The sequence below is a fragment of the Ammodytes marinus genome (assembly GCF_949987685.1).
Source record: "Ammodytes marinus genome assembly, chromosome: 14".
Classification (NCBI taxonomy): Eukaryota; Metazoa; Chordata; class Actinopteri; order Uranoscopiformes; family Ammodytidae; genus Ammodytes; species Ammodytes marinus.
This window is the reverse complement of record NC_137218.1, coordinates 11698426-11709697: the sequence shown is the minus strand read 5'-3', so window position 1 is coordinate 11709697 and position 11272 is coordinate 11698426.

The following is an 11272-nucleotide window of genomic DNA, read 5'->3' as shown; positions in this document are numbered from 1 at the left end:
GATCCACCCACCGCCTGTTGGTGTTTTATTTTTTATATTACTTGGACTGCAGTTCCCCGTTAGTGTATGGCAGAGTCTCCAGCCAGCACCACCTGAATGGTGAGCAACACATTAGACTGAAAACAGCTTCCAAAAGTCTCAATAGTCTTATTCATCACATGTAGGAAAGCGCACGCACATCACAGCTGACATGTGGCTATAATCCAGATGCGAGGTCTTTTTTCCCTCTTTTGGTTCAGTTTGCATGCCCATATCTGCGGACACAGCAAAACGACCGCTCAGTTTTCAGAAACATTCAAGAGTTATTTGGACCATGCACCCACAAGTGTAATTGCTGTGTTGATGGAAAAAAAGAGAGGCATTTTTTTTTTGTCTTTAGGCATGCGTGCGCTCAGCTCTGTGGATGTGGACAGGTCGCGGCCCGCAGCGTGTAATGTCCTGTTATGTTGGTTTGAATCAAAATATTCAATCCCCCGATATCCACGTCTCTTCGGCGTACATCAAACTTGTATCTTGGCACCAAGTGAAGGTGCTCACCCACTCTGCGCTTTCCTCCATGGGTAGTCCGTCGCGCTCCCCTGTTTGTTGCAAATGTCCTCGGGTGAATTTTGTATCGGTCCTTAAACCTTTCTTTTTCGGGTCATCCTGTTGTTTTGAAAAATGCAGTCCCTAACCCAACGATGTGTCTGCGGTCTCACTGGCCCGCGGAGAATGATGCAGAACTCTAGTCTCTCCAAGACCATTTCCATGCGCGCTCCTCTCTCTCCGCTCAGCTGCCGCCTGCTGCTGTGCGCCACGGTCTGTGCCACAATTGTTCCATCTATCCAGCGAGGCTGTGAACAGTAAAGCCACGCACATTCACACTATACAGCACAGCTTCTTTCTTTGTTGTGCTAAAGATTTCGACCACATGGGTCTTGGTGAGGAGAAAAAAAGGAAAAAAAAAATCAATTATTACATTTATGACAAAACATCGAGCTGATGGAATTATTTATTATGGGAGTAAGAGGGAGGGACCTTATTTTCTTCCGTTTCAAAAAGTATGTCAATTTCCTTCCAGATTAGATTAGATTATAGTCCGATTATTTCATTCACAAATATCACAGACTACATAAAAAACTCACTGTATATATTTTCTTTTTTACAGGAACAGTAATGGTGACATGCAGTACCCTTTAGCTCCCTGCACTTCATTTTCAATTCAACCAACACAGACAAAAACATTTTTAGAAGAATAGCACTGCTGTTAAGTCCCAAAAAGAGAAGAGGAGCTAAAAACGATGGTGCCTCCATGTGCTGTGAGGAACTTAAAGCCAGCAGGGATGCTCACAGAGGCACAATGAGGCCATCTACTGGATGTAAGACTGTGGGAGAATAGAGTGAGCTGCAGAGCTGTTGCATTAACGTCACCTCAATAAACATGACTGAACAACTCTGAATTACATTAGAGTCCCATGAGCCTCGCTGCAGCAGGAAGACTCATGAAATATGTCTGGTTAGGGGGGAGGTCTGTGTGTCTATGTGTGTGTGTGTGTGTGTGTGTGTGTGTGTGTGTGTGTGTGTGTGTGTGCGTGCGTGCGTGCGTGCGTGCGTGTGTGTGTGTGTGTAGGGTAGCCTGGCACTGCCCGCCTACCTACTTCCGCTCAATTTTCATTTCCCTTCAGCATGGTCTGGTGAAATGAATGGTAAGGTAGGACCAGGCTATGTGTAGGGGGGGAGGGGGGCGTAGATGTGAATAACAGAGGCTATGCTATCATCCCGGTAAATGCCTGGCCAGTTTGAATATTAAATATTGACCAAGATGAAATCCTGAATGGGCTCTTTCCGCTTGTGTGTGTGTGTGTCTGTGTGTGTGTGTGTGTGTGTGTGTGTGTGTGTGTGTGTGTGTGTGTGTGTGTGTGGGTGGGTGTGTGGGTGTGTTTCTTGTTGTGATGTCTGACTGACTGTGCATCCATGTGTATGTTTGTGTGTATGTCCTTGTGATAAATGTGTGTGTGTTTGTAGACGCATAAGTATGTGTGTGTGTGTGTGTGTGTGTGTGTGTGTGTGCGTGTGCGTGTGCGTGTGTGTGTGTGTGTGTGTGTGAGTAATACATGTAGACAAGCCAAGTGTAAAAGGCCTGGCAGACACAACGCCCACATTTCCCTGTAGCACAGAGCATTGGGTGTGCGTGCAACAGACAAAGTTCAAACCAAAACCACGTCACAGAGAAACACACACACACAGACTCCCTCACTCGCTCGCTCACACACGATCATACAACCAGCCATGCAAGGTAATTTAATTCTGCTCCAAAAAGCAAACAAAATAGAATAGAACAGAAAAGAATTGAGAAGGATCTTTTTTGGGATGATTTTTGTCATACGGGTCAGATGTTTAATTTGTCCTTCGGTCTTTGTAAACATGACTTTATAGTTGTGTCAATATTCTATGTATATGTAGGCTATGTGGTGGCCTTATTATAGGCTTTGTTAATTAAAATTGAAATCAGCCAAATCAAGTTGGTATGATGGATAAAATCTCCTCTATTTGAGATACATTTAAAGTGAACAGCACATGTCTTCTGATACAAATCTACCAGTTTTAAATGTATTCAGTAAGTTTTCTAATGAACCGGTCTTGCAGAACTCTGTGTAACTTTTGGCGCTGGGAATCCATTTGCCATTCGGCTGACCCTCAGTTATCTCAGCAGGCAAGGAAATGGAGTAGATAACCTGAACATTCTCCAGGAAGATTTACTCCCTGTGTCTGAATGATACATGCCAATCTCTATGGAACCAAATTACATTTAGTCTACAAGGATTAAGCCTACACCCAGTACAATTTTAAAATTGTGGATTCAGCCACTCAAGCCGATATGGAAATGTCAAAGATTAAGGCCTAAATCTGCAAGGGACGGCTCAAGGATTAATCTTTGAAACTCGCCAGAACATTTCATAGTACACTTGAATATTGAATAAGGTTAAGACAATAATGATGTGCACACATGTACATTAATATTAATGCTATCAGAAAGGATAACTTCTGCCGAAGGGGACTTGTTCACTCATGTTGCATCGTTCAGTGGCACACAAATTTGCAGTCTTGCCCTAACGTTTTGGTTTTGAGACACAACACATTGTGGAGAAATTCCTGAATGTAGATATCTATAATGTAAGGGGGCTGCCTTCATTTGAAATTTAAATTTGTTGTTGTGAATTTACATCAGTTAATGTAGAAACAAATGAAAACAATAGCTTTTTAATGATATTTACCAGAGGCAGCATTCATTCCTCGTTAGCTGGAGCTTAGTTATTTTCTTCTACAATAAATTGGGCAATTACTTGAAATGAACAATGAGCATTTAGCTTCCTGTGATAGAGATCGTGATATGAAAAATTTGTGAAAATGCGTTTGCCCTCCTTCGAACCGATTTAAGCTTTCATGCAGAATATTGTGGTTTCTGGACAGACTTTCACGAACTGTGGTGGTTATCAGGATGATGGAAAAAGAGACAGCTGATGCAGTTGAGGAGGTTTTCCGGAACAATTCTTTATTATAAACAAAAACTCAGACTGCAATCAAAAGAACGAAGCCAATCAAAATATGCGAAGTATTGGAGTCAAATTGAAGTGAGGTAGATGCATCATGAAAAGCTCCTAGCAAAAACCCGCTATTCTTCTGATTTTAAGGCCTATTTATTCTCCGATTCTAAGTAAGATGAGTGTCACTGGTCAATAGGATCTGCCCCCTTGTCGTCCCTGATAGGTGGACACTGACTATTCCTTAAAACATTACCAAAAGAGACTTAGTTGGAAACATCATCTTCAGAGGAGTGCCCCATGGGGTGCCTATGAGTCTACTCAGACTTTCAGAATAGTAAGATTTTACAACTTCACATAAACTAACTACTGTTAGGCTCGTAAAACAGTCAGTCCTGAGCCTATTCTAATGTATGCAAGCTAAAGCTGAAATACCGGAGGTTTCTCTTTCGATGACCAAGCCAAACAACCCACATTCCTGACCCTGTCTCTTACCAGGGGAGAACACTATTTATATAATGGCCTGCTCAGCACACATGGAGAGATGCATTTTGACTTGTAGATATCTTGTTATTCAGTATAATGGTTTTACTTAATTAAACAGTCATTTTAGGATGTGTTATGACAAAATACACCACAATATCATTTTGAAGAAGAGTTAACATTTTGAGTCAATGTAATTATCCCATTGGCTTCATCAACGATATGGTTATGAACATAACCTGAGTGTTAAGGGGAAAATCACTAATTTGGGCTGGCTTGCATCTACACTGCAGTATAACCAATGTCAAGAGAACAATACAACAAACAACAAAACAATACAGTAAGGCTTTCAAGCAGACACCATCGGTCAACTAAGCAGCTTAATAAAAATCAACAACACGATTAATTCCTCTTCTAGACATGTGTCATGACAGTGATATTCAAGATGCATTTGTTTATTATGTGTTGAAAACTTATTTCAAGCAAATGGCGATAATAATTCACACAAGTGTAAACTGATCAGAGTTCTATCAAGTAAAGGTGATCACTGCAAAGGGACACCGTTTTTCAACAGTATGAGATTATTCACTATAAAATTACCAACTGAAAATAAATAGCATTACGAAAATGCTTTAACATTATTTTACTGACATGTTACAGGACATGGAGAAGGCCCCCCCCCAAACACACACGCACACACACACACACACACACACACACACACACACACACACACACACACACACACACACACACACACACACACACACACACACACACACACACACACACACACACAAACTCTTTTCTCTCTTATCTCTTATCTCCTGCTCTTGCACTCATTCTCCCATGTTGCATCCTTTGTGTCAGAGGATCAAAGATTCAGTGCAGTTGATGATATTTGGACCATCTGTCGGCAGTATAATTTGATAAAGTATGTTTATAAAGAAGTGGAGGCCCTAGTCGCGCAAAAGCTTAAGCTCTTAAATGCATTCTGAACAAATACACATGCACAGAAACAAATGCACATGTCATCGTGTACCTATTTGGAGATTGTTTGCCCATCTGTAAACACCACAAAAGACAAGACTGTCTGCCAAGACAGTAAATCACTTCATGACCAAATTATAATTTTATTTTTTTGAGTGATCCAACCAAATTCCAGTTTAAATTTTAAAATGTCTACACAGTGCAATTGCAAACGTTGTGGCAGGTTTATATTTGTTTGCAGCATTGCACTGAGATTAGCACTGAGATTTAGTTTCCTCTTTTCTTTCAAAGAAGTGGCACAACCTTGTTGTTATTAACATGCTTTTTAAACATTTTGTTGCACTATCATTTCAAAATGTTTTTTATTTATTCCATGCTTGTCAATGCAAAGCACTCAATAACTTGTGTTAAAGTATTACTACTGCATAATCTAATTACAATGTAGTTTGCTTACTCTTGTTCCACGCCATAGTTTGTTTTCAAATGGGAAACAGAACATTAATCATCTTTGTGTTATAAGAATGTTTCCTTTTCTCTCCCAAGCTAACCATTTAACAGTAATTATGTTGTATGCCAGTCAATCTGAGCCAAGGGGCCCTCCCTCGATGACACTACTCAGATATTAGATGATTGTGTGAAAAGCCCAAAGAGATTGAACATGACTATGCAAACTTGACTTTTTTTTCATGATGTTTGACATCAAAATGTTGATGTTTAATCTTGCTGTGGCAGCCAGGCAGGTCTTCCCACCTGTTTTGAGATTTTTGGAAAATGTCGTGTATTTAGGTCTTTAGGTATTTTAATTGCAAGGAAATTATTAATTTATTTGTTTCTCTTGCCCTTTGACTCAAATCAACGCATACACATTGCACATTGGGATTAGTTCCCACCCTACACTTTCAGAAAAGTATTGCATCATTTTCATTCGGAACTAAGGCTTTGGAGCTTAGCTTTATTGTGCACAGCTTTAAACCCAAGCCAACGCAGCTTACACCCTGCTGTAGAAAAAGCACAACAAAAACGTGACCTCACTTAACTCTGACCCCGGGTTGCGGTGCTTTGGGTGGTAAGTGTGTATGTGTTATTTGCTGTAGCAGCAGTAATGAAGGAGACAAGAGTGTTGTCGTGTGAAATATTACACAGAAGAAAATGATGTATCAAGCAACTTTACACGCCATTCTGATGAAACACTTTTGAACAGCCTAATATGTTTCTTTCTAATAAGGATCTTGCACTGTGGCCTCAGGCTGTACTAACTAAGATTTATGAAATCTGTGCTCCCCCATCAAGTAAGGCTGGGTAGAAGCATGCCACAGTGTACAGTATAAACAGCAATGGAGTGAGTAAAGGAAACATTGGGCTGTCTTTTCGTGGAAAATTGCTGAATTGGAAATGGCACAGAGTGAGAACAACAAAGATGATTATAGCGCATTAAAGTTCATTGCAATGACAAGATGTGTAATTTGATAGAGAATAATTGCTTCATTTGAGAGTCACTGATGGTAGATGGATGGGACAATCAGCTTTACAGACAAGCTGTGATCTTCACGACCATGACACACAAATATGTATGCTGTGGTTACAAATGCTAAACACACAGAGAGATGCAAAAAAAGGACACTGACACCAACACACATGTGAACAAATTAATGAAAAAAACATTTGTTAAATAAGTCACGCAATCAACCCCAAAAAAGTTGTACATGCTTTTCACTTGTGGATTCTGCACGTTACAACTACAGATCTGATTTCACTTTATTGATAATATGTCCACCCAGCAACCATTTAATCAGATTTATTTGTGATTGGCGACATTTGAGAGCTGACAATATTTAGGTGAGCTTTTCGTTCCGAGGCATTCATCCATCACAGTCTCAATATAGTCTCCTTGTTGTTGTTGACTCGAGGGAAGCGAGTAAACCTTGCCGAGCTCTAAAGATCAAAACATCACTCAGAAAGCAATTAATATGGCATCCACTGCTGTGAAAGGCACACTTTCATCACCTTGATAGCTGCCACCACGGTATTGCCTTTAATAAAGCCTCAGAGGGAGCGTCAACACGTGCACTCAGTAAGATTGATAGGAATCTAAAATATTTGATGTGTAAAAGTGACTTCAAATGTGAATGTGATGTAGGATGCTCGATACAAGGAGAGATACCACGATGATTAATGCTAGATGTTAACCGACTGATAGTCCGGTTTCAAGAATTCCAATAATCATTGGAGTCACTTGACTATACTTAAATGTTGTATGTCTGTTATTTTCCTGCATGTCCTCATGTTATGTTTACTTCTCTTATTTACTGTATATTTATAAGCGTGCAGTTCACAACGCATTACGTGTTAGGAAAAATAATTTCCTCTACTGGAGATGATAAAGTCAAAGTCAGTCAAGGATTGTTTTTAAAAACATACTTTTCAAAGATCACCTTGATACTTCACACCTTTGAATAAGGAGAATTGCTCATTAACATATTTTTGAAATGATGCATGTTTCAGAATAGGCTACAGAGAAATGGTGCATTACTTGACCTGTTTGGGGTCTCAGAGACAACAACTGCAAAACATGGCTAATGTCCATGTGCTCTGTTTCTGTGATTGGTATAACGTTAACTAATGGAAAACAAATAGACACAAACAGATATAAGACAAATGAAACAAGTCGAGTGCCTTAGATTGGAATCAGTAAGAGCCTGACAGCAAAGTCACCTCTCTTGTTCATGGTAATTGCTCCCTTCCGAGCAGCCTGGCTTGGGTGAAATCCCTTGACAACTTTACCTCTGCTTATTTCACGCCCCAGCTCATTTTCCATCACACAGGTTCCATCAAAATGGAGCATCAAGCGATGGAAAGAACAAACAATAAGAAGACAGATTCCAACAATGGGCCCTTGAGCCTCTGCTTGGTCCGAAAATTGCTTTACATCAAACAACTAATGCTCACTCTTTGGTCTGCTGGTAAGAACAATGTTGATATTACCCAAACCATAGACAGTGTCAGCTTAGCACTCATTCTGTTTAATGCCGTGATAGAAAATATGTTTTAGAAAAGTACAAAAACTGTATGTCAGGTGCACAAACTACCTAGTTTGCAGCAATGTAAAGTCTCAAAATTACCAATTTAAATTTGAGTGGTCGATTGTTATCATATTCCACACAGCTTCCTTAGTTCATTTTAACAATGCGATGAAATAAATGGGGGCCAGTAGATACCTGAAAGCTATAGGAAGATCAGGAAGAAATATTAAAACTATAGGATACTGTTTAAAAAAATTTTTTTTGCTAAATTTTATAGTAAGAACTGTATTCATGATGTAATATGTCACGCAATGTAAGAACTCCATTGATACTTCCTCTCTCCCTCCGTCTCTTTGTAGTGGTGCTCCGGTTGTTCACAGTTCTGTCAATGATGCTGTGAATCCTCTGACTCCACTATTCCTCAGCAGAAGGAAGCTCATTTATCTTCCATTGCCCTTCCAAAACATGCCCCCCCCCCCCACTACCTTTGTGTTAATGTCTTCCTCACTCACTCTCTATCTCTCCCTGCAGGAGCATATGGTTTTATGGACGCTGACAGAGTATGTGTGTGTGTGTGTGTGTGTGTGTGTGTGTGTGTGTGTGTGTGTGTGTGTGTGTGTGTGTGTGTGTGTGTGTGTGTGTGTGTGTGTGTGTGTGTGTGTGTGTTTGTGTGTGTGTGTGTTTGCTTTTTTCATGCGTGTCGTTTCCCCACCACATTTTTCCGTCAGTTGGCCACCATACATTCAATAATAAATGATACAATGGCATGAACACATTTCAGTCAGTTGACGAGTGCCTCAAACATCGCTTGCTTGTCACACTGACAAGCTCTAGCAAAAGCCAATAACACATAAGACATTTGAGCATGGTAGGAAAAGCTCAGGAGTAAACACTCTAGTCTAAAAATAACTGTCCACTGGTGCAGTGTAGATGCCACTCACTCAAGACGGTAAATCAACTCCCCTTGAATCAGCAGAAGTGATGAGGCATCATGGATGAATGTTGAAGGGTCTTCAGCTCGACAACTACCATTCAATAGGTTGGGCATGGGATTCAGCCTCAAATGATATTTGTGACGATTTAGAAAAAAATATAGTGACATTTTATTGGTGATTACAGAAGGGCTCTCATAAAGGGCCAACTACTTTTTTGGCAACAGAAATGCCTTGAAACCATAACAATTTTGAGTATCGAAATGTCAAGTGATAAGCAAGCAAGATGCTTGATGTGCCAGTATCTAAAGGTGCTGTTGATTTGCTGTGTGGAGCTGCAGTGGCTCAGGAGATGGGGTATTTGTGGTAATTTGTAGGCAGTTACTACGATTTCAGCTTATTTAAAGTCTTATTTATTGTAATTTTGTAGGGGTAAAAAATGCCAATGAGCTGAAAAATAAAACTTAAGTATTTTTTTACAATTGTGTGTAATGTCATCTCGTTAAAACGGATTTCATAAAATTGGTATCGAAAAAAGTAGGATATCTTTCACAAACTGGAATCGAAGTCACATTATCAGTATCAGTATCGATATTGCATTTTCTATGTCACTGGTGACACACTCAGCTGCCAAACTTTGTGGGTGTGTTAGCGCCAGCATATCATTATTATTATAATAGATTTGAGTTAAGCCTGCCCTTAATTTCAGCAACAATGCAAATAAACACATGTCCCAAAATGTCATAGTATTCTTCAAAGGTAGTTTGTTCTGCTCGTCGTGAAGGCGAGTAGGGCTGTTTATGGAAGTCAACCAGGGGAAACGCATTAATGGGGGCGTAAATAGGATAAATAATGGATCCATGTGATAAAGGAGTGCCAATATGCAAGCACTGAATTGTATTTTCAAGCAAATGTTTATAATTGGCTTCCACATTTTATTAGGTGCAGCTGCCAATTATACAGTTTGTGGATTTCAAATATCCTATTGTTATTTATGTGGCACAGCTATTTACATAGAGGGAGAAATAAAGACACTGGCAATAGGACATACAGACACAAACAGAGAGGACATGTGGATGACCTCAATTACTGCCAATCACCACCAGGACCTGTGTATTCATTATCCCTCCAGCTCCATACCCATTTCACTTGCCTATTTCCTTTAAACTATCTGTCTTTATTACTTACTCATGATTGCAATGCTCCATTTGGAGTCCAAATCAATAGCATCCACTTGTCTCCCTGATGATAAAAGCCCCAGGAGTGGAAACACACCCAGGGGCATTTAACACAGCATACTTACTTTTCTCTGCGATAACCAGTTGCTTTTTAGGAGTAGGGGAGGACGGGGGAATGTGAGGCATCGGGTAATGTGAGACACCCCCTGTATCTAGGACACGGAACACATTTTTGGTCATGTGAGATATATGTTTTCAAGCCCCTCTCATTTCCCCTTGGCCATGAAAGAGAGGTCCTCTTGGTGATGTTGTAAGCATGTTTTTTTCACAAAAAAAATTGTTTTGTATGTAAAAGTAAATTTTCTTGCTGTCAACTTAATCGATTGTTGTGCCTAATCAAATTGATTCAGGTAGAAAAACTTATATCACACATGTTGATGAACTACCAACATATGAAACCATGTGATGATGATAACTGAAGATTAGCCTGAATTGCTGAGAGAGGTAGTTTTTTCTCAAATTGTGGCAGTGGGGTAAAGTGAGACAAATGCTGTGGGGTAAAGTGAGACAGTGTCTGTGCCCTCTTTTAGGTAGCAAGGAGACTAGTTTGAAAATACAAAAGACAATGTGGGCCGGAGGTGGGGGTTATATGGTTGAAGGGGTGTCAGCAAGGGCATGGTTTGGCACGTATGTATGTGGGGGAAAGGTGACCAGAGTGACCTTTAACATCAATAGACTCTAAGAAATATGTCTTTATTCAATTAATGATCCCAATAAAACAAATGCAGAAAAAAGACTCAAAAGATGGAAAATGACAGCTGGGTCTAGTCCTGTTCTGAGTCCCAGACTTTTCTGGTTCTGATTGTCCTTCTCTCTGACCCCCAGACACTAGCTGGCTCTAAGGGTCCTGTGTTCTGACCCCCAGACTGTGTTTTAATATAACTGGTTATATCTGTCATTTGAATGTTAATTATTGAATATGAATTATATGTTGTATTTGATCAGAGTTACTTTGTTTAGAAAAATGTTTTGCTTAATTGACCAAACCCCATGATTCTGTTACTAGTCCGACATTAGTTTTGTAATATTTGGTTTTCAAGCTAGCTGTCAGGATTCTAACTGTTACAAGTTGTGTTGTTAAGGTAGTT